The 15379-nt window shown below is 36.4% G+C and overlaps 1 long non-coding RNA gene across 4 annotated transcripts; it reads right to left on the reverse strand.

Annotated features, from left to right (window-relative positions):
* Positions 1 to 8895: 8895 nt before the first annotated feature.
* Positions 8896 to 15114, reverse strand: LOC110804588 (uncharacterized). Of its 4 annotated transcripts, XR_008918457.1 has the most exons (7): positions 14755 to 15114; positions 13056 to 13135; positions 11932 to 12008; positions 10754 to 11802; positions 10083 to 10165; positions 9432 to 9671; positions 8896 to 9169 (listed from the first exon to the last, which is right to left on the reverse strand). It is a non-coding gene; the product is annotated as an uncharacterized lncRNA (long non-coding RNA). The 4 variants fall into 4 exon arrangements; XR_008918454.1 differs by lacking the exon at positions 10083 to 10165 and having other exon boundaries at positions 14755 to 15112; XR_008918455.1 differs by lacking the exon at positions 10083 to 10165 and having other exon boundaries at positions 10754 to 11822; positions 14755 to 15112.
* Positions 15115 to 15379: the final 265 nt, after the last annotated feature.

Below are 15379 nucleotides of genomic sequence, written 5' to 3' on the forward strand. Positions count from 1 at the left end.
ATACAAGGCTTCGAATGGTGCCATCCCAATACTGGCATGACAGCTATTGTTGTATGAAAATTCAATTAGATCTAGGCTATCTTCCCATCCACCTTGAAAATCAATCACACAATCTCTTAGCATATCCTCTAAGGTTTGAATAGTCCTTTCGGTTTGTCCATCTGTGGCTGGGTGGAACGATGTACTCATTTTCAATGTTGTACCAAAGTTCTTCTACACACTTTTCCAGAAATTCGAAAGGAACCTAGAATCTCTATCTGACACGATATCCTTAGGAACTCCATGTAATCGCACTACATGTTTGATGTAAGATTTGGCAAGTTGTTCCATTTTCCAAGTTTCTTTCATTGGTATGAACACTGCCGACTTAGTCAACCTATCCACCACTACCCAAATGGTGTCATTTCCACTTTTCGACTTGGGTAAACAAGTGACAAAGTCCATTGAGATACAGTCCCACTTCCAACTCGGAATCTCTAAAGGTTGGACCTTTCCTTGAGGTCTCCTATGCTCAATCTTAACCTTCTGACCAGTCTAACACCTTGCCACGAATTCAGCCACTTCATTCTTCATCCTTGGCCACCAATAGACCTTCTTCAGATCCTTATACAGCTTGTCACCTCCCGGGTGAACAGAATATGGTGTATTGTGACCTTCTCTCATCAACTTTTCCTTTAGTTCACCACACCGTTGAGGCACGCACCATCGTCCTTTATACCTCAAGCTTCCATCATCGTGGATCTTAAAATCCATCTCCTTTCCTTGCGAAATATTTTCTTTGATCCGCTCTAACTTAACGTCGCCAACCTGATTCTCCCCGATTTCATCAAATACCGACGGCTGGATGATATGGTTAAGGCATTCATCATTCCCTCAAGACATTCTCCACTCACTATTTCTAAATTTAGTCGCTGCATGTCCTTACCCACCTCGTTAGCAACTACTAACGCATTCACACTATGGCTTGATTTCCTACTCAAGGCATATGCGACTACATTGGCTTTTCCCTCATGGTATTGAATTTCCAGATCATAATCCTTGATTAACTCCAACCACCTTCGTTGGCGCATATTCAAATCCTTTTGTGTGAAAATGTACTTCAAGCTCTTATGATCCGTGAATATCCTACATTTCACACCATACAGATAGTGTCTCCATATCTATAATGCAAACACTATGGCGGCTAACCCTAAATCATGGGTAGGGTAATTGGATTCATATGGTTTCAACTGCCTCGATGCATACGCAATCACCTTTCCGTCCTGCATCAATACACACCCTAAACAATTCTTAGAGGCATCACTATATACATCATAGGTACCGCTCTCATCTGGCAAAGTTAACACCGACGCGGTTGTCAATCGCGTCTTTAAAGCTTGGAATGCCTCCTCACACTGGTCATTCCACTCAAACTTTGCTTCCTTCTTCATCAAGGTTGTCATTGGTTTGGCGATTCTAGAAAATTCTTGCACAAAGCGTCTATAATAACCCGTTAAACCAAGAAAACTCCGAATATCGGTGACACTCTTAGGTGTAGGCCACTCACTAACAGCTTTTATCTTTGCAGGGTCCACTCAACTCCTTCCTTGGATACAAAATGTCCTAAGAACGCTACTTTCTCCAGCCAGAATTCACACTTTGAGAATTTGGCATACAACTGGTTGTCTCTCAGGGTACTTAACACTGACCTTAAGTGTTCCGCATGATCCTCCTCACTCTTGGAGTATACCAGAATATCATCTATGAAAACCACTACAAACTTGTCCAAGAATGCATGGAATACTCGGTTCATTAAGTCCATAAAAGTTGTAGGCGCATTGGTTAATCCAAAAGGCACAACTGTGAACTCATAATGACCGTATCTAGTCCTAAATGCAGTCTTTGGTATATCGTGCTCTGCGATTCTCAACTAATGATAACCTGACCTTAAGTCAATCTTTGAAAACATTCCCGCTCCTTTCAACTGGTCAAATAGATCATCTATCCTAGGCAAAGGATACTTATTCTTGATTGTGACCTTATTGAGCTCCCTGTAGTCTATATAGAGTCTCATACTTCCGTCCTTCTTCTTCACAAACAAGACTGGCGCTCCCCAAGGCGATGCACTTGGTCTAATATAACCTTTCCCTAGTAATTCCTCAAGTTGACCTTTTAACTCACTCATTTCCGCCGGAGCCATCCGGTATGGGGCTTTCGAGATAGGTGCAGTTCCGGGTATTAGGTCTACGGTAAAGCCAATTGGTCGATTGGGCGGCATTCCCGGAATCTCCTCCGGAAACACGTCCAGGAACTCATTTACCACTGCAATATCCCCTGGTTTCTCTTTCATTACATGGCCTAGGTCTCTTACATTGCATAAGAAAACAGGGTTTCCCTTATGTACTAACTTCACTAGCTCCATTGCCGTGATGATTCCTACACTTCTAGGTTTCCCAAAACGACGATACGATACAACCTTTCCTAGACTAGACTTCAAGTGGATCTTCTCCTTCTCACAGTCAATCTTAGATTTGAACATTGCCAGCCAGTCCATTCCCAAAATCACATCTAAATCTCCTAACTCAAACTCAATTAGGCTAGACAAGAATATGGTCTTGGCTATGGTTAAAGGTACATTCCTATGGATCTTAGTGCATTTCACAATCTCACCGGTTGGTATCACTATGGGTACTTCAATCTCTTCAGGTTCTTTTAATCCTAACTTCTCTAAGATACCCTTTGATATAAATGAATAAGTCGCACCAGAATCAAATAGTACTTTAACTGAAATGGAGTTAATAGAAAAAGTACTAGCTATGACGTCAGACGAGTTTTCGGCTTCTTGCCTAGTGATCACATTCACCTTTCCTTGGGCAAGTCCCTTGTTATAGCCACCTCCATTAGCATTTCCATTGGTATTTCGGTTCCCATTCTGCTGATAGTTCCCTCCGGGCTTTCCATTACCCTGACCATTATTGCCATTGTTACCATTCTGGTAACCCTTTTGGTTTTCACCATTGTTTCCTCCATTCCGGTTCTGGTTATTCCGATTATTGTTCTAGCGGTTACCTTGGTTGGATTTCCCATTCTTGGCCCAACACTCAAATTCTCTATGGCCTAGCTTATCACAAAACCTACAGACAACTTGGTTTCCATTACAGTCTCGACCAGGGTGATTAGTATGGCAACATCTACGCTTATAGACTCTCGTTCCATTCCCTGCAGACTGGTTCTTATCTCCATTGTTATTGTGGAAATTGTTTCTGTTTCCACCCTGATTTCCCTTGAACTGGAAATGGTTGTTTCCCTTGTTTTTGTTAAAGTTGCCATGATTCTGCTGGCCACCACCTTAGTTTTGGTTACCAACATCCTTCATCTTTTCTCCAATTCCATTCTTCCTTTGCTGCACACCATACAAATGGGCAGCTTTCCCGTACAGGGTGTCAAGAGATGTAAAGGTCTCTTCAGCAAGCATCAATTGCAAATCCATAGTCAATCCACTCTCAAATCTTTGAGCTCTAAGCTCCTTCGTTGCGACCACTTCAGGTGCAAATCTAGACAGCTCTATGAACTTGGAATAGTACTCAGTTACAGACATCCCTTCCATTTTCAACTCAATGAACTCTTGGGCTTTCTGATTCTTCAGATATGGTGGGTAAAACTTGTTTCTTAAGGCTACCTTGAATGATTCCCATCCAAATCCAGGTGTAGCTCTCAAAGAATTCTCACACCTCTGCCACCACAAATCAGCTTCTCCCCTAAGGTAATACACAACACTATTAACCCTAAGGTCTTCTGGGAAATTGACAGCTAGGATAAGCTTATCGAACTCCCTTAGCCAGTTCTCAAGTACAGTTGGGTCTATTTCCCCATGATACAACGGAGGCTTACTCTGGGCCACCTTCTTAAACATCTCACCAGCTGGATCAAGTCCCTGGTTATTCCTATTATGTGCTAAGTTCTGCACTACTTCAGCTATTTGCCTAACCACATCGACAATCCCTTGGGTAGTCATTTCCCTTCTCCTGAATAAAACAAAAGACTAACTTTAACAACTTAGTTTGGACACTGCCTTACTAAAACATTGTACTAACTAGCCACACAATTAGTACAACATGCACGAAAATTTCGGACCCTTAAGCAAGATAGGCGCCTATTATTGGGCCGCTTTCTCTCTAAGTCCGCATCACAGAGTTTAAGAGGTAAAAATTGAACCACCTTGCAAGTACAATTTCATTGAAGAAATACATGAAATTCTTTTGCGATAACCGCTCAAAGAGAACATAAACTTAGAATTAGAGGTAAAAGAAAGAACTCTAAACTTTATTACTTCAATGAGAAAATAATACATCCTTTGGATCGTACTTTATTCGAAAACCCACAAAACTGAACTACTAAAAACATAAATAATAGTTTACTACTTTATTACTCCACTAAAATTTAAGCACTAGCTATTACATTAGAAAAGTCTTCAAAATGCTACTCTACTATCCAACCTCCTCCACAAACTGGTGAAGAGTGCTCATGGCCTTCAAAGTCATCAAAGTCTTCCTCCGGATCATACTCATACTCCATATCCTCATTATTCTGTTGTAGCTCACTTTTCACTTCATCATTGTCAGTCTCAGGCTCAATCTCTGTGTCACTGGAGATCTCAATAGTAGGCTCAGGAATGATAGGATTAGGGTTTTCAATCTCAACAACATCATTATCACTATCCTCATCCATCTGGGTTTCTGTCTCAATATCTAATCCTGTAAGGTTGATGTTTTCCACAGTTTTACCATCATCAAAACATTCCTCCGCAAGCTCTATAATCGTGGTCATAATCTCCAAGTCATATCTCCATCTACCATCTGGAGTACCATATTTGTAATAGTTAGGGATACCATTGTCCAAATGCATATCACGAAACCGATTCTTAAGCTCTATGTATGGGTTCCTAGAGGGTAAGCAATGAATAACCATTTCTACCATAACATCCTTCTTCCTTAGTTCGAGCAGGTTCTGCACTGTAGCAAAATAGTTGCAAGCAAACTCGATCTTCTTAACATAAATGTGTGGGGTTTCACAGTCTAGCTTCTCTAGTTTTCCTAGGTTTGCGTACTTTGAAAGCAACATCTTAAATCCTGAAAATTAGCAACTACAAAGTGTTACTAAAGTGTTCCAAAAACAAAGTAAGTTCGTTGAGCCATACAATTTCAATGCACAAGTACATGCTTAATCATGAATCGTGATGCAATTAATCACATAAAGGAAAACTAAACATGATCAACTTTAAATAAAAGATCACATAATCAAGTCATCATCACGTAAACACTTGATTAAAGATGCATACTTAACTTAAATGCATACTTAGTCTAAATATGTCCATCTTAATCTACCCTTTCCTCACTTAGAGTAATTAAAAAATTTCGAAATTAATTTCAATAAATAACTTCAAATATTCACGAAATTATTAAAATTAAAATCGAAAACTAAAATAATTAATCGAATAATTTAATTAATTAATTCGATCATTTTCAAAAATAAATAAAAGAAATAAGTAAATAAATAATCAAATAAATAATTAAATAATTCGGAAATATGATTTTTTTTAAAAAAAAAATTTCAGAAAATCCGAAATTTTTTAATTTTTTTTTTTAAATCCGGAAATTTCCGATAAGGGAAAAAATTCGGAAATTCGAGAAAAAAAAAATAATTCAAACAATTAAAAATAAAATCAATAAATTTTTCAAAAACTGGAAATAATTGGTATTTGACTTTTCGAAATATTGAGTACTCAAAATAGCATATTGACTTTAGGAAAACAATTTTCAAAAATCCTAAAGTTCCGCAAATACAACTTTGTAGTATAGATTACAACAAAGCAGCCTTAGTCTCCGATTACCACTTTGTAGTATTACTGGCTACAAAGAAGGAATGAACTAAGCTCTAGTATACCACTTTGTAACACCCTAATAATTCCTTGCTTTTTATAAAACATTTTCCAACTTAAAACACAGGAATTACCAAGATATTACCGCCACCGTGATAACGACTAAGGCTATTTACCAGAATTACGCAGCGGAATTAACTAACTTTCGAAACATGTTAAATAAATAGTTAATGGTTATTAAAACAAGTTGGAACCAATGAGTCCCAAAACCAAAGTATTAAACCATTGAAAAATACATTAACTATAAATAGTAGCGATAGTAGTAGTCATGACTAAATAAAAGTAGAGTTTATAAAATACGGAAGATTAAACTCTCAACATGAATCCCATGATAACTTCTCCTACAAGTTATCTCTACAAACCTTCTTTATTAAAATTCTACTCCCCAACAACGCAAATGCAATTGATGGATCATCATAGGGTTATTAAGGCAAAGACCATTACCAGAAGACATGAAGCACGAAGTCAGCAAAGCTGAATACGAACAAGCTAGAATAACATTCTATCCTAACATGCTTCACTCGACGAATTAAATAATCCACATGCAAAAGCCATATAATAAACAAATATACATGAAGACAAGACTCGACACGACTCTTGACTCACAGTTTAATAAAAGTAGCTTCGAACGGGAAAAATAAAGTATCCTCAAAAGGAAAGAAAGGGTGATGGGAGCCAACCATACACCAAATAATAAGTCGGGCTACTACCGACAGTCGGGCCATACCGACGGAACTCCAATGCACAACGGCATAAAAAAAAGAATGAAACAACGTCTTGTATCATATAAAGAGTACAAGTTGTCCGGCAAGACTCCCCCCGTTGTTCATACTCAAGGTATATACGTTCCAAGAGTTTTGAAGCTCTTTCGGGTTACACTTTATGTTAATTAGTATGTTATGTTAGAGGCGACTCAAGACTCTACACAAGACATAACATGCAAAAAAATAAACAATTCAACAATGACGCTTCATTTTTAATCCTTTAGGACATGTGATAAAACATAGACTCAAGTGAAATTACTCCCATTGTTCCTTCTCAAAAACACTGTTTGAGATAACCCGACATTGCCTATTAACAAGCGGGGTGTGCCCTTAGCACGAATTGTCCTTAATTCAATTCACATAGACTCTCTAACATATTCTACCCCTTGGTAGAATATATATTGCTCTCCGACAATATTCAGTAGGCTCAATATATGCTAGACATCCTGTACTATAGCATAATAATAATAATAACTTGCATGCGCAATACTCATAGATGCAAACCAGCTTGAACAACATATTTGACATAATTCAACGATTATAAAAGTCCATAACATGATAGTTCAACAGAATCTATAAAGAATAATTCAATTCATAACATGCTCGTTCACATAGATTCAATAATAATAATCACATGCTTGTCTACACATCAAACATGAATACCCAACATATAAGTTCACATGATTCGCATTCAATACACTTCACAAAGTCCTTAAGGGATGGTTGGTCATGCTAGTCTTGTACGTACCTGGAATACCTAAGTACGGGGGACACTGTGCGAATCACGACTTTCTAGAAATCAACTCCTATAATCACAAAATGAGAAACTGAATTATTATCCATGTTTACTAAATTTCCAGCAACTATTTAAAATTCTAAAACCCTTAGTTTAATTAGAAATCAATCGTTAATCGTTAATTTAATAGTCTTAAATAGTCAACTCAAGTCCTAACATAAAAACATTGACTTTTTAGCTTTAAAACCATTAAAAACCAACTTTTTAAAGCTTATAAACAATCTGAAAATTTAAGTTTATTCCCATAATTTAAATTGTCATTAAATAATGTGAATAAATCGCTTAATCAATTGGAATTAAAACCCTAACAATAGGTTATCAATAAAACCATGTTTTGACTTCAAAAATTGACACTTTATTAATTCATTACATCTGAAAGTAATAATTTCAATCATCAAAACCAATCTCTTTAATTTAAATACGACAATAAACCAATACGGTGTTCACAATCGTCCTAATCAATTTAAATAACCCAAATATTAAATAATCATAATAATTAAAACAAATTTAAAATCTGAAATTAAAGTTTAAAAAGTATACAATTGATTATCACCAATCAACAACACACACACACACAACAATTGATAAGTTGTGTGTGTGGAGCGTTGAGCAACAACAACGATAACAACACGGCAGCACACACTAGCATCGCTGCAGCACGCAGCTAGGGCGACGAGAGGGAGAGGGCCCTAGCGCGGGGCACGCAACACAACAACAGCAGTGAGCACAATGCTCTGCGCTGCGGGGCGGGACGAAGGGGCACGCGACACAACACAGCAGCAAGGGCGCTGCGATGCGGGGCTGCGGGACGAGGCAACGACGCGTGAGGCTAGGAAAGGGGCTTGGCACGAGTGCCTTGGGCTGCAAGCAATCTGGTCGGACGAGAGAGGAGAGGGTGCCGCAAGGAGAGAGAAAAAGAGGAGAGAGAGGCACTACTACAACTTCCGTGTTTTAGCTACGCTTTTTAAGCTGATTTTCGACGCAAAGAGGCGTCGCTAAAAATTCCCTCGACGCCTCTGCCAAAGCGTCGAGAAAAGGCGAGTCGAGAATTCTCGACGCCAAAATGCGACGAAAAGCGCGACGCTTGACTTCGTCTTCATCCTTCTCAGGCGTCGAGAATCATGACGCTTTTATGCGTACAAAATGTTGTACTGAGCGTCGACAAATGCTAGATTACCCTCCCTTTTCCATAATGATTGACGCGTTCTGCATCCCTTATCTCGACGCTTTCTGGTGTCCAAATATTTTTATCGATAACATTTTTGGAACCAAACTGCCCTGGCAAAAAAAAATTATATTTTATTGTTGCATTCAAAATTATTCGTAAGCCTACTTTAACTTATACAATACAAACATATTTAAGTAAAATTTATTATAAATTTAAAATTAAAGCAACTTTTAAACTTGAATTTAGAATGAATATCTTCAATCATACTTTAAATTAACTTACAAGCAGTAGTTAAAATACATTGTACATGCACATTACTAACAAAAATCCATATAGACAATACGTGCATGTTACTAACCAAACTCTTATCCAAAGAATTCAAAACATCATCGTAAATACAAATTGTAACTACTAAACCCAAGAAAAACTAAAGCCAAAAGAAACTAAATCCTAAAAATGCTAGTATATGAAGCTCGAGTGTCCAGTCTTCATTCTCCCAGTGCACCTTCATCACGTTGGACAATCTTCAAAGAAAAATATAAAATGTAATAAGTACAAATTAAATATAATTACTCAAAATAAACAAGGTAATGTTTAGAGTAATTCTAGTTTAGAAAAGTATTTCTCTAAAGCAATATTAATCAACATATGGTGAACTAGTGTACCACTACAGTCAACATATTGTGAGTTCGTGAGAAATCTTCAAATGAGAAGAACGATAACTATGTCACAGACATTCGGAATAAAAAAACATCAAAAAGAATTATTGCAAGCATGAAGTCAGACCTGAATTCCAAAGATAATACTCTGAAAGTCTTCTCCAACAGATAGTGATCTTCCGGATGACCCCTAGCTTTGGCTCTCTGATATATCAGCGTTTCCCTTCTGAATTTCGCATTTGAAAAATAGCTGGAATTTCATGAAAACTCGCATTTGCCTCAGCCTTGGCTTCCCCGACAAAGACATCTATGTATGTCTTCTTGAAAGCCAAAGTCAACTATTAGGAAAATCTTCCAAGCCCAGGTTCTGAACATTGTCAGCATTAAAGAGCATGGAAAAAACTTATGTTAGTTCTTTTTATGAAGGATAATATCAATGGGGAAAGTTCAAAAATGGCTCTAACAAAACAGAAAACAGATGAATTTTTTAATGTGTCCAATATATACCAGTAATCTATATATCAGTAACATTAATAAAAAAAAAAGAAACATCAAAATTCATAGGAGCAACATCGATCAATATACTAGTATCCTCACTCATCGAATAAATATTATAAGAAAAAACTGAACAATAAAAGATTGCAAAACCAAGAAACAAAATTTCAGTCAAATTCATCAAAATCAGTCCAAGTAAACTCCAATAATTTTCCTTAACCTACACATAATTGAAATTCAAAAAGAGGGGAGACCTACAGTAGAGCAGTACGTTAAGACCTACCTTCCTATATGCTAATATATATACCAACAGCAGAAATTGAGAGTCCTCTTGAAGCAATATCCATAACATAGTTGACATAGGTTCTGGAAGTAGTTGTCATTCACCGAATTGATAAAATAAAATGAAGTTCAGCTACAATACTAGGAAATTTACTTGGAAAACTTTATGATGATTATTGAAAACTGATCGTGTAAGAAGAGAGATTTAGCAGATAGCAAGTAGTACCAACAGAACAAGAGATGAAAATAGAAGCATGATAACAAAATTCGGTGGCAGTAAAGACACATGGGTGATTGAACTATCAGTCTATGTGACTCACATCATTTTACCTCAAGAAAACAATCATTCTCAACACTTTTTTTGGACCAAAAACTTTGAAACTTATCATAAACCCGAGTCTGACACTTGGACAAATATTTATGCCTACTATGAATTCCAAAATCCAATTAACATAGATATTGATGAGGCAAAGAATTCTAAGGATGCAGGAAACCCAAAAAATCAAGCATGGAACAACCGGGACACGACATTAACGTTAACAAAGAAAAATCTTTGTTCTTTTCTGAACAGACCCATGCCTCCAGGATCCAAGTCTATGCAAATTGAAGTAGAAAATAGTATAAAAGCGAAGTTGCGAAAGCAATTTGAGTCAATAAATATGACAAGTTTACCTGATGAATAGAACATGTCTTATGTATAACTGACATCCTATCAAGAAACAATGCGTGCGCATTCTTCAGGCTTTCAAAAGGATCAGCATTCCTACAATCTCACAAATTCATAAGATAACAAGTTAATTATTTTTAGAGTAAAAGAAGCAACAACAGGCGGTGTGATGTAGACGGGATATTATGAGAGAGAAAAGACCTTGAAATCCTCATAAGATGCACTCTCTGAGCATCAATTATCGCCCTTTAGCTTCCAAAAACACTGCATAGTGAATCGCCCTTTAGGTTTTAGGATAGAAAACCTAAAAGGTACACAAATCAAAACATAGAATTAATCACATACCAAACAACTAGAAGAACTGAAAATGAGAGAAAAGACGAACAATTGCACTACCGAAGACCTCAATTCAAAGATCTAGAACAAAAAATTTCACTTGAAATAAAAACATAAAAATCCATGAAATTAAGAACGTGGGAGAGAAATGAATACCTTAAAGTCTCTGGATACACTTACAACCTATCGTATATCTTAAAATTGACACAACAATTCAACCTTAGGAGTAGATCTACAACTATGGAGGCAGAGAACGTGACGGAGTAATGGGGTTAGGGTTGAGAGATAGAGAGAGAGAGAAAGAGAAAGAGAAACACAGTTCAATTTTTTTTACCCAAAAGTTAATACGCGACCTGCAACGTCCAAACTAAGACCCATGTGCGAAGCATGTGGCAACCACGACGCCAAAACAGGACAACAAATATTTAGACGGTTATTGTCGTCGAGAAAACGCGGAACTAAAAGTTTAGGCCAACGCTCTACCCCGGGTGTCGAGCCATAATCGTCGACAAAACCTCCATTTTGTAGTAGTGATACATAAAAAATACCTCACGTACATATAAAACCTAATACTTAGAAAAAAAAATATCTAAAAACATATATATAATCAATGGTGGAGAAGAAACGGGGTGTCAAATCAAATTATAGGATCCCAACTCGATGTCCTTTCTAGCAACCTTGGCTTTATGGCAGTCATCCATTTCTCTCTTGTCAATTTCTGTAGATTACAATAACAACCTATAAGGAATAGTAGCAATGAATAAGTACTAGCATGATTACATCTAGTTCATTTTAATGCTTATAAACTATTTTGAAAATAGCACAAGATAATCAGGTAGAGCAAAACCTGCAAATTTTGACAAGGTATAAAAAGTGGCAAAACCTTGAGGGTTAGGCCTTGGTACATTGGCTGTCGGATTTTACCTGGTTTTATTTCAAGATAAAAGTGAACAAAAAATATATATGAGAGTGATTAGCACTACATTAGAAAATATCATGCCTTGATATTTATCATAAGGAAATAATTTTTAAATAGCTTTTTGCGAAAATGTAAAAGAAATGGAATCAAAACTAAATAATTTGATCTCCGGTGTATATATTCAATCCCTTGTTGGAATAGCAAGAGAAGTTCATTATGTTGAGCCTCTTGGCCATCTCCATAGTTGGCAAGCCTGGAACAGAGGCAATCCTCTGGCCATTGACAAGTGACATGTCAAAAATTTAGAATTGAATAGAACATGACTCAAAATAGACTACGAGGCTACTTGCAGATTGAACCTACAGCTATGATTGAAGAGACCAATATCTGATCAAATAAGGAAATGCGAGGATAATGTTGCTTTTTGTTTAGGGAGTTAAAGAATCAAACCATCTTATGATATCCGGAGCATAAAGATGATTATTGAAATCAGTTAAAAGGCTTGAGGACGGACAATATATCAGTGTGCAATGTGTTTATACATAGAACTATGCATTAGTAGTTTTAGTTTAGGAAAGCACCTAAATCAAGGTCTGCACTAAGTACATGATTACAAATTAAAGATAATTTCACTATAGATTATAGAAACATTCAAGAAATTTGAATTTTTGGTGTCATATCCTTGAAAGTCGTGGATAAACCAGAATATAATGCGACAAAGACAATATTCCACTTAAGAACAGAGTAGCAAATGATGGAAATTTTTATTTTTAAAACCATTATCTACGAACACTGAAATACTATCAGATAAATAACATGATACCAGCTCGTACATGTACAGAGCTCCCATTTGTGACCACCATGCAAAGTGGGGAAATTTTCGTCACAAAGGACAGGGAAAAAACTCAAAGATTTCAATTGATACGATTGGAGGATATAAATCTTTGCTAATAGATGACTTACACTTATATAACAGACTATAATTTAAATATTAGGAAAAAATAACATATAATTTAAAAACTAAAAGTAGAGAGAATTAGAAAACATAATACCTCGACAGAGTTTGATACTTGCCTCTGCAAAATTTGCCTTCTAGATTACCCTCTACCACTGCACTAGCAGCACCTATCAACTAGAAAAAGCGAAGACAATGAGCATGACACCGAGCTTTTTATAGTTTGTAATGCGTTACTATTTTTTCCTTGAGTAAGTTGTAACAGAGCACTCATAGAATCTTTCAGCTCGCATATGAAAACCCAAATTGTTTCATCAATTTATGAACTATTATCCATGATGGGAAAACAAATCAATTTTGAAAATGGCTCATAGAAGAGATTCTAGCATCTATTACACACTTTATATTCATATACATGCAACTGGGATACTCATAACTAGTCTCGTAAAAGTATAAATAAGTTCTAGCACACATCTCATACTTTCATAATCTAATTTTTCCACCCGGTAAGGCAAATGATGGAGCATATGCTCGGTAAAGAAGCACACTCTACATATAAAAATACAGTGAGTTAATCATCCAGTGAAAAATCAAAGAAAATATTCAAGTTAAAACAATTCAAAACCTAAGCAAATCAAGCAAGGCACAAAATACTTCTGGGGAAAAAGGGTTGACCATGACCTAGTGTCCTATTACTACCTGTTGTTTTTAATACCCAACAAACTATATATCCAAAATCCTATGATTCCATTATATGTTTCAGGTTAAACAAAGCACGATTTTCTTTTTATTACAACTATTCCCATCACTACCTGTTGTAATGTTTTAACGTACATCTGATACCGCATAGTAAATAATAATACATGTTTCAGGTACAAGGGAAGGGCTATGCTAGTCCTTATGGATCAGAATATCAACACAGCTACAAACTAAATACAAAAGTGCACTTTAAACTAATCTGATTATCCAACAAAGCAAGCCAACTCAATCAATTACCCAATCACTACCAATTGTTGAAACACAAGCGTATGAAGTGCAGTCAGTTGCTAACAAGAAAGGCCTGAAACAATAGTATGAAGTAGTAGCTAAAATTAAGATACGTACTATATTCAGGACATAATAGAGGACAAAACTATCACCACTAATAGACAAGATGTGTTTATTGTTCCCTCTAGTTAATTTCCAAACATGAAATCATACACTTTCAAAAGAAATAACAATTACAGAGTAAAATCGGAATAAACTACACATCTTAGTTCTTACTTTAAGAGCAGTCAAGTGTGTGTATTTACATGTTATCAATCAATCGAATGTCAACTTTTTCTAATTGGAGGCACCAAATATAAATTTACCAAAATTTCACAATTAAATCTAACTATTCGAATCCTCTGTAATCACAAATTTACCCAAATTCAAAGATAAACCCTAAATACACAAGTCTGAATTAAAATCGAATAGAGACGAACAGGCAACTGCCACAACTCGAATGGATATGAACGAGCATCAACCAAAAATAAAGAATAAATCGCATTACCTAGGCAGAGCCTGAGCTACCTTCCGATCCTTCAATCTAGTAGTAACAACAAAAGTATAAAAAGAACCCATAAATTACCCAAATAAAAAACGAAATCAATCATGCCAAATACTGAATCAAATCACTAAAATTGAACAATAGAAGTACGAAGAAGAAGGACAAAGGATGAAGAAACTAAACATTATTGATTTCGCAAATTAAAGGCAAAGTAAATAAAATTTCAATTTACATCTGCAAGTAAGAGAAAAAATAATTATAATACCTTCGACGAAACTTTAATCATAGGAAAAATGGCGAATACAGTCTCGATCTGTCGATGAAACCAATTGAGAGGTAAATCTGTGATTCTTTGAGAACATAGATTGATGAGAGAGAATATGAGTAGTGGGAGGCTAGGGTTCAGTTATGAGAATGAGAGTTATACGAGAGTGGGAGTGGGTTTTTCCCCCAAATTTTCCTGATAAGAAGATTATTCTACCACGTGCCTAGCATGTGACTGAAAATCTCGACGCTACTTGTCGTCTACAACTACTGAAGGCGCCAAAAAGCGTCGAGAAAACACGCGGATCAGAATTTTCCCCAACGATATACATACCGCGCCGAGCTCATGTCGTCGAGAATTAGCGTGTTTTGTTGTAGTGAGGGAGTGCTGAAATTTGTGTGAGGGTTTAATGGGAGGGTCTATTTATAGTTTTTCTCTCCCATATGGGCTAGGTTATGATAGTTTGAGTTGGGCTTATTTCCGGGCTCAATTAGATTTACTCCTTGCAAGCTTTGTTGGGTTTGATCATGGGACATCAACTGGGCTTTAATTAAATTAAATTCGTTTTCGAAATACGACCCAACAAATCCCGATTAAATAAATTCGTTGAATCTATTTAATAAAA

Source organism: Spinacia oleracea, chromosome 4 (assembly GCF_020520425.1).
Source record: "Spinacia oleracea cultivar Varoflay chromosome 4, BTI_SOV_V1, whole genome shotgun sequence".
Classification (NCBI taxonomy): domain Eukaryota; kingdom Viridiplantae; phylum Streptophyta; class Magnoliopsida; order Caryophyllales; family Amaranthaceae; genus Spinacia; species Spinacia oleracea.